The sequence below is a fragment of the Lactuca sativa genome, chromosome 8 (assembly GCF_002870075.4).
Source record: "Lactuca sativa cultivar Salinas chromosome 8, Lsat_Salinas_v11, whole genome shotgun sequence".
Taxonomy (NCBI): domain Eukaryota; kingdom Viridiplantae; phylum Streptophyta; class Magnoliopsida; order Asterales; family Asteraceae; genus Lactuca; species Lactuca sativa.
The window spans coordinates 325294019-325304336 of NC_056630.2; positions in this window are offsets into that span (position 1 = coordinate 325294019).

Consider the following 10318-nt stretch of genomic DNA (forward strand, 5'->3'; position numbering starts at 1 on the left):
GCTCTTGGATGATCTTATTTCCGATTCTAGTCGTTGTGATATTGCATTGGCCATGAAAATAAAGTTTGATATGTATTTTGGCGACATAGAAAAAATAAATGTAATGATCTACTTTTCTTTGATTCTTGATCTGAGGAACAAAGTAAAGTATTTGGTTATACTACTTGAGGATCGTTATGGAGAAAAGGGGTGGCATGAAAGCCAAATAGAAATATATCATGTATTCTATATATGAATTATATAATGATTATATTAGAATTCATTCTCCAAGTTCTAATTCAAGTACTGCCGAGTCTACCGCTTCATTATCGACATTAGGGAAATGCCTAAACCCATATTTTATGGCACTTAACCCCCATTGAGAAATATACTAAGAGAAAAGATGAAGATGAATGTAGTTGAATTAATTTGGGAGTTTGAAAAGTATTTGCAACAAAGTGTTGAAGATGACTCGGAAATGTTTAATATTTTAGATTGGTAGAAAGTGAATAGTCCAAGATTCCCAATTCTATCATTGATGGTTAGAGATGTGTTCGCCATTCCCGTCTCAATGGTGGATTCGGAATCTGTTTTTAGCACTAGTAGGAGGATTTTCGATAAGTTTAGGAGTTCTTTGACTCCTAAGGTTATTGAAAGATTAATTTGTACACAAGGTTGGATTTAGGGTAGCGGAAGTGACATAATCGATTATGAACAAGATTCGGAAGAAAATCAATAATTTGACAATGTTAATTGTTTATCGTTTATTATCTTTCAATACACAACCTTTCAACCCCAGATGCAAGGTTAAGCTATATTTGAAGTTATGTGACGAATTGCATTGAAGCCTCCTCAATCAATTTGCTACTATATATGAACATGGTGAAGTGATCAAGAAGCATTGAACTTTATGTAATTATCAAGGAAGAAATTTAAAGCTGAACGTGTTGATCTTAAAGAACCAATACAAGAAGCCTCTACGTCGAGTGTGTATTAAAAGTCAAATTTTGAAGGAAGTCCAACTACTAAAGATGCAGTTATTCATGTAGAAGATTCATATGTACATATTGTAGTCAAGTCGTGAAGAAATTGAGAAAAGATATGAAAGTCAAGATTAAGGAAGACTGAAAAAAAAAGCTATAAACCAAGGGGGAGATTGTTAGGACATAAATTTGTGGTTTATACTTCTCTTTTCAAGGATTTTAGACTTCTCGGTTTAGGACCGAAATCTCTATGATCTTGGTGCTACTTTGACCGAAATCACCATGTGATTTTGGTGGGCTTAATGATGATTTCGGTTGGGCTAGGATTTAGTAATTAGGTATTAGTATATAATGTGTTGTTATCAGCTAGGAAGAGAGTTGGTCAATTAGAGAGTTTGTCATTCAGTTTATCAAAAAGAGATTTAGCGAGCATTAACAGTTAGAGAGAAATCATTTGATCTTATGTATCCGACTATCAATCAATAATACTGTGCATTGAGGATTCGTGTTTGTCTTTTGTATTTATTGTTTTGTGTTTATCACTTGATTAGGATTCCACACTAATCTCGTGTTTTAGATTGATACCTAAATCGGGGTTTTACATATATGTTTGAAATTTACCAAGTTTAAGAAAAAACTTTTGAGAGATATGATCTTGAGGAATTCGATTATCGGTACGAAGTTGAAAAGGCGGGTTTGTCGATACCTTCATCAAGTGATTGGGAAAGGGTTAGGCATGTATGCCATTTTTTAAAATCTTTTCATGATGTTACTATGAGAATTTTTGGGACACTTTATGTGACATCAAACACATACATTGAAGATATATATATATATATATATATATATATATATATATATATATATATATATATTCCATTCGTACGCTCTTGGATGATCTTATTTCCGATTCTAGTTGTTGTGATATTGCATTCGCCATGAAAATAAAGTTTGATATGTATTTTGGCGACATAGAAAAAATAAATGTAATGATCTACTTTTCTTTGATTCTTGATCTGAGGAACAAAGTAAAGTATTTGGTTATACTACTTGAGGATCGTTATGGAGAAAAGGGGTGGCATGAAAGCCAAATAGAAATATATCATGTATTCTATATATGAATTATATAATGATTATATTAGAATTCATTCTCCAAGTTCTAATTCAAGTACTGCCGAGTCTACCGCTTCATTATCGACATTAGGGAAATGCCTAAACCCATATTTTATGGCACTTAACCCCCATTGAGAAATATACTAAGAGAAAAGATGAAGATGAATGTAGTTGAATTAATTTGGGAGTTTGAAAAGTATTTGCAACAAAGTGTTGAAGATGACTCGGAAATGTTTAATATTTTAGATTGGTAGAAAGTGAATAGTCCAAGATTCCCAATTCTATCATTGATGGTTAGAGATGTGTTCGCCATTCCCGTCTCAATGGTGGCTTCGGAATCTGTTTTTAGCACTAGTAGGAGGGTTTTCGATAAGTTTAGGAGTTCTTTGACTCCTAAGGTTATTGAAAGATTAATTTGTACACAAGGTTGGATTTAGGGTAGCGTAAGTGACATAATCGATTATGAACAAGATTCGGAAGAAAATCAATAAATTGACAATGTTAATTGTTTATCATTTATTATTTTAGTATCTGTAAATTTAATATCTTTTCCTTTTAATACTACCATTATTTGACTTTTTTGTATAGAGTTGAGCAAGATGAAGTAGTGAAGGTGCAAGAAGAACGAGTATATTTATGTATGTATTTTGGAACTTGATATGTTATTACTTTGATAATATTTAATGGTTATCTATGTTTTCTAGATTTAAGATGTAGGGTTTTTTTGGTAAATCCAAAATACATGCATATACATTGTTATCAAGTAATTTAGATGGTTGGCTTTGGTTGTTATTATTTCATCAAAATGCAATCGTGTATACTTTTCTTTGCTATTCATTTTTTTCTTATTTCTAGTGCTTTAATTTGCAAACCATCTAAAATAATAAGTAATATATCTAGACTAAAAAATCTCAATGTTCAAAGTTTGAGTAACTTCGTTATGTCTCATTTATTTATATAAACAAGACTAATAGAGCACGACATATTTACTTCATTAAATTTATTTTCGGGTAATACCCGAATTATCCAACCCAACCTAGTACCCAAATTACCGAATTTATTTTGGGTCGGGTAACGAGTATCTTTTTAACATGAAAATCCCGAATTACCCGAAACCCAAAAAATTTACCCGATTAACACCTTAGGAAAAATGATGGTACCAGGCACTAGGAGCCTTTTTGAGGCCATAAAGGGCCTTATAAAGGAGAAAAAGATGATCTGGAAATTAAGGACTAACATAGCTAGGAGGTTGGCGCCTACAAATAGTTTCAGTTAGATTGTAACACCCTATTTATTAAATAAACAAATAAAATAAATTAATGAATAAATAGTAACCCCAAATCAATAATTATATATAAAGGTGTTGGTTTCAAGGAGTAAATTGGCATAATTTAGTAATTGAGGGTTAAAAGTGTAAGTTCTGGATTGGTTTTGTAAATATTTATGAAGGTAGGGACCACTTGGTAAATTATTGGGACTTAAGATGGATAGATTATGAGAAGCAAGGGCTAAATGGTAAATTTTGGACTCAATTTGTAAAGAGTTTTGAAGGCTGGGGTTAAAAGGGTAACATATGGACTTTATTTGAGAATAATTTGTAAAGGAGGGGCTGAATGGTAACTATGGGACTAAATATGAAAGGAATTATGTGAGTAGGGGTGGAAAGAGTAAATTATGGACTTTTTGTGAAAAGAATCTTGTGGGGAGGGACTATTTGTGAAATTTTGTAATGAAGTTTGAATGGGTGACATATATTTATACAATGCGAACCCTAGCCCTAAAGAACATGTTACAGCCGCCTCCCAACCTTATACCTCCCTACCGGCACCGCTACCATCCTATCTCCGATCAGCCGAGTAACCACTGTGACCATTAGACTTCCATCGTGCTTGCGGCCGGCGAGGATGAGTCCAAATAGTTGAGGACGTTGGATGACGGGGCTATGGGAGTTGAATGGGCGACACCCTCGTTCATTACTCCCGTTCTCCGACCACGTAGAATCGTCAAACAGCCTCCACGTGATGCTACTTCATCAATCGGCAACGGTGACCAGCGCTGCCGACCCCTTTCCGCCTCACTGCTGTCGCTGTGATCCATTCCGACGAAGAGATGAAGCTACCGAGAACCGTCGCTGCTAAAATTGAGGTCGAAGCGCCTCCTGTCGCTCACGGTTCCACCATCCCTCTCATCCCTTGCATGTGACTCGTTCTACGCTTATAGCCATCGTTGTCGTGCCGCCGCTACATCCGTTTCAACGGCCATTCCACCGTTGCCTCCTATCCTTGGTGCTGTCGTCGCTAACCGCCACCGGGGGGTGGCTGGAGTTGCTTTTGTGATCATATGGGGAGTGTTTCATGTTTGCAGCTCATGCGTGTGTGTTGATAGTAGTGTTGATAGCCAAAAAATGGAAAGGATACCCACTATGGCCGCCAGCCATGGTGGTTGCCACCGCTTCTGCGGCCGCCGGCCACCAAAAGGTGGTTGTGTGTGTCTTTATTTGCTTAGTGTGTGTTATTTTTGATATTGAGCAATGTAAAATGTAAATTACATATTGGTATAATAAAATAAATTGAAAACCACCACCTTAGGGTGGTGGGTGCCGCCACCGGCCGTCGTGTCGGGTGGCGGTGTACTTAGTTGCGTTGGGATTGCTAGTTTGGGGATGTTTGGCCAAGGGACAAACACCCTAATGGGCCTTGAAACCCTAATGGGCCCAATGAGGCTTAATGGGCATAAAAGCCCAAAGATGTGTCTAATGGGCTTAATGGACCCTAATGGATCCAATGACTTAACTAATGGGCCTATTGGGCTAAGATGGGTTGGAAGCCCTAATTAGGGTTTGGAAAACCCTAATGCCATGAAACCCTAATTTAGGATTTATCGGGATCGCATCGGGATTAATTAATAATTATTTGCAATCAACCTAAGTCAACATTGGACTTAATGGATTAAGTCCTTAATGGGTCAAGTAGGAAAACTTAACCCTAATCATCAGTTTATGTGAAACTCTAATTTCACTAGGGTTTATTATTGGGTCTTTCTATTGGGCCTGATGATTGGGTTATTAAATCGGCATCTAAGATCAAGCAAATGGACTAGAATAATTAATAGGTTTGGGGTAAGCCCCATGTAAGGGGTTTGGGCCCAATTTAGAAAATTGGGCCATAGTTTGGACCTTAATGATTATATGATATTGGGCCTTAGAGTAAGACCATGTATAGGCCTGGGCCCAATTTGGAAAATTGGGCCATATGTTGGGCTTTGAGCCATAGTTGGACTTTTAGGACTTAGATTGGGCCTTGGTCTTGCATAAAGCCAACCTTGGGGTAATGTAGTAATTATCCAAGCAAGCATCTATGATTATGTGTTGGGACCCAATTATTAATTGGGTGTTATTTTGGTGTTGACAGTTCGGGAATCTGTCATCCAGCAGCTGGGTGAAGTCTGCGGGACTTCATCAATGTGGGGTTATGTCTGCGGGACCTCAGCAGTGCGAGGTGAGTTACCTTCCAGTAGGCGTGGGTCTAAGGCCACAATGCCAGCCCACCAACAGGGGTAGTTGGTAAATAATTGTATTTGTGATAATTATATTGGTATGCTTATGTGATATGCTTATGAGATATGCTTATGTGATATGCTTATGAGACATACTCATGAGATATGCTTATGTGATATGCTTATGAGATATGCTTATGAGATATGCTTATGTGATATGCTTATGAGATATGCTTATGAGATATGCTTATGTGATATGCTTATGAGATATGCTTATGAGATAGGTTTATGTGATATGCTTATGTGATGTGCTATGCGTGTCAGCGGTAGTAGCAGGGAATAGTTCTTCCTTGACTCGATCGTTAGGATTGAAGGGTAGGTCAGTACCCCTGTAATTCCTGACTGTATAATTATACCATGTTATTATATGATTGTGGTAGGGGTGAAATAGTCCCCGGTTACCGGTTGAAAGATACCGATGGCAGTTACCGGTTGAAAGATACCGATGGCGGATACCGGTTGAAAGATACCGATGGCAGATACCGGTTGAAAGATACCGACGGCAATTACCGGTTGAAAGATACCAAAAGGGTATACAGAACCCATGTAATGCTTATCTGTCTGTTTAAGATATGTTAGTATGTGATCAGCATGTTTATGATATGTTAGTATGTGCTCATCATGTTTATGATGTTAGTACTATTGGAATAGTGCCTAAGGCTGCAACTATATTAGGAAAGTATTTGACCCGGTTGTGCATGGTCCTTTTGGGTTGCCTTAACCATAGCAACTTGACAGGATGATTTGTAATGTGATAAGAAAAATTATTTATATATTATGAGAATAATATAAGGAATAATAATATTATTATTTGATTAATATAAGTCATAAATTAATTAGGAATTAATTTGGTGACTTAAAGAGATTAATTAAATAGAAGGGCATAAACTGTCAATTGTATGATAGTTGTACTTTGGGCTGTAATCCCTTAAGGATAAGGGGTGGACGGTTTTAGGACTTATGATAGACCTAGAAATCGTGCAAGGCTTATCATAAGGGGGATTGGATTGCTTAGGGCCTAAGTTATCTAATTAGGGTTTAAGGGTGAAACCCTAGGAGCCTTACAAGTATAAATAGACCCAAGGGGTCAAGGAAATCGGTACTCTTGTCTTTGAAAGAACCCTGGCTGACTTCTTGCACTCTCCCCTCTCTCTCCAATCATCCTCTTGCTAAGTTGGTGTTTGTAAGCCATTAGAGGAGTGACAATTGTGACTCTAAGCTCCAAGGACAAGAAGATTTAAGCAAGCAACTTAAGGTAATCTTCTAGATCTATTTTTCTTATGTTATTACCTAGATCTATTGTTCAAAAGTCTTGGATACAACGCATGTTCAATTAGAGAAACCTAGATCCAAGTATTAGGGTTTGTATGTGCACATAGGAATGTTCATATGGATAAAACCCATCAGTGGTATCAGAGCCTTGATTGGTTTCTATTGAATTGATGCATTGGTTGCTTGATTGTTGCTTGCAAAATTCAAATTTTGTCTTTCTGCCTGATGAGCTCGGCGAGTTCCATAGTGGACTCGGCGGGTGGGTGTGACATCCCCAAAATCACGGCCAGAAAAGACCGATTTCATTTATGTTTTTTAAAATAATTTCAGAGTAAATCCTTTTGATTTAAAATTGTTGCGGAATTTGTTCGCAAAACAAAACATGACAAAATAATATTTATCAAAGCATTTCATCAAGAGATGCGTTTTCATTATATAGTCAAAACTCAGGATGTCATGTTCCGATACAGACCATAAAGCATAAACGATAACATTACAAGTCATTCAACAAATATATACATATACAGACTTGTAAACAAAACAACTCGATGATTCATCCATCTTACGCCCTTGCGCCACTTCCTATAATACAAATAAAACTGAGTGGGTTAGGCTTGGGAGTCTGGTGAGCATATAGGGTTTTCAACCCACAATAAATTAATTATATTTAATTTCACCAACCAATCACTATCCCGATTACCCATTCCCGTTATCCTCACTTTACTTCCCTAAAATAACATCTATCTCAAGGGACCTAATCTAGGATTTTCATCGGGAAGGACATTACTGCTAAGGGGTTTCCTCAACAATAGATATCCTAAAGGCAACCATGAGGGGGATAGAGTACACCGGTGAACACATCGTTCACAACACCTACAGGTTATGAACCTGCTAGCGTTCCACTGGACTGTCTAGAAAGAGTCCGTGGTCGTTATCCATACTCCGCTGAATAACTAGATCAACAACAACAACAACATCGAGGCCTCTCATCTATTTATTACACACCAACTATCTACCTATGTTCTACCCAACATATTAGTAGATAAAAATATATATTTTCATACATAGTTTAAAACCTGTATATCATTTCCATTAAATACATATTCCACATAACAGATGAGGCACACCCACATAACACGTATTTCATAGAAAGTAAATCAGATCTATGAAATAGAAGAGAATGAATATACATTCACACTTATAACAACAAAATTATACACATAAACAACAATATATTTAATACACTCAAACCATACTTGTATTATTATCGTGTTTATGAAAGGTAGTATACACTCACTTGATCAGAAGACGATCAGACATCACTACGGCTTGTAGAAGTAGTAATCCTCTGCAGATCTGGAAGATCTCTACAAAAATCGAACTTCTCACGGGTAGAGCTTCGGCTCGGGAATCGCACTTCTCGGGATCTTCGGGATCTCGGGACTTGCTTCGGGGCTCGAGAATAATATCGGGGCTTCGGGGTATTTCTGGCACGCAACTCGATGCAAAACGGGAGAGAGAAGAGAGAAAAGAGCAAAAGAACTCGGCTGCCCTCGCATCCTATTTATAGGAGGCTGGAGCCTCGGAGTACGCGGGGCGTACTTGTCCGAAATCGTCATGACGTTCGTCATCCAAAGAACTCGAGTGCGAAGGTCGTAATGCTTCGCTGTATGCGGGGCGTACAGTAATACGTTGGGCGTACTTCGGATATGCCCGGTGACTCCTCTTCAGATAATACCGGGTTTAATAATTAAATTGAAGTATTAATTATTTAATAAATTTCGAAAATTCATATCTTCTTCATACGAACTCCGTTTTGACGTTCTTTATATCCACGCGTAGGTGAGACTACGTTCTACAACTTTCGTTTAGACTCCGTCGGCTAATTTTGAATTTATTTTTATTATTTATTTTTAATAGGCCGGGACAGAAAAACTTCGTTATAAATTCATAACTTCTTCATTTGACGTCCGTTCTCGCCTTACATTTCATCGCTTCGATACCAACAATGAGACCTTCGATGCTCGTTTAGATTGCTTCGGCTAAAAACCGCTCGATCTCAAATCGAGTATTTCAAGCTGCATATCGCTAAGCCGAAACTTCGGTAAATCATAACTTCCTCATACGAAGTCAGATTTGGGCGTTCTTTATATATTTGGAAACCTCGTTTCAACTACTACAACATTATCCAAAGATATCAAGTTTATTTTACACATAAATTTTGACGCTTATTTTTATTCGTAATTAATCCAACCACATAATTAAGCAATTAAGCACAAAACATATAATACTTAAATAATACACTTCTATTATTTCAAAACGGGTTACAAAGGTTAACCTAGACTCTTATATCAACATTAATGACAGGCCTAGAAACACAGGCGTTACAATTCTCTCCACCTTAGAATGATTCCGTCCCCGAAATCACACATCAACAAACAACTGCGGATAGCGACCCATCATGTCACTCTCCGTCTCCTAGGTGAGATTCGGCCCATTCGTGTGTTTCCATCGGACAAGCACTAACTCGACCATCTTGCGTCGCAACTTCTTAGTCTTTCAGTCAACAATTGCCTCTGGTTCTTCAATCAACCTTTTGTTCTCATCGATTCTCAACTCCGAAAGTGGAATCATGTCGGGAACTTTCCCCGTGAACTTCCTCAAATAACACACATGAAAAGTGTTATGAATTCCATTCAGTTCTTCTGGTAGTTCGAGCTTGTAAGCTTGGTTCCCAATCCTCTGAAGAACTTTAAACGGTCCGATAAACCTTGGGCTCAACTTTCCCCTTTTACCAAATCTTATAAGTCTCTTCCACGGTGAGACTTTAAGCAAAACCGAATCTCCAATTTCAAAAGTCATCGGTCTTCGCTTTTTGTTAGCATAGCTCTTTTGACGATCCTGAGCTGCTAACATTCTTCCCCTAATTATTTTCAACTTTTCAGCAGTTTGATGGACTATCTCCGGCCCCATAAACTGCTTTTCCCCAGCCTCAAGCCAACAAGACGGCGTACGACACTTCTATCCATACAAAGCTTGGTAAGGTGCCATCTTAATGCTTGAGTGGAAACTATTATTGTAGGAAAATTCTACCAAAGGTAAATGTTCATCCCAATTACCTAGGAATTCCAAGGTACACGCTCTCAACATATCTTCAAGTGTTTGTATCGTTCTTTCACTCTGACCATCAGTCTGTGGATGGTAAGCTGTACTTAAACACAACTTGGTACCCAATTCCTCTTGTAGACTTTTCTAAAATCGCGAGGTGAAACGGCTATCACGATCCGACACAATCATTAACGGAACACCGTGAAGCCTCACAATTTCCTTCACGTAAGAATTTGCAAGCTTTTCCATAGACCATTTCTCCTTGGCTGCTATGAAATGGGCACTCTTAGTGAATCGATCAACGACCA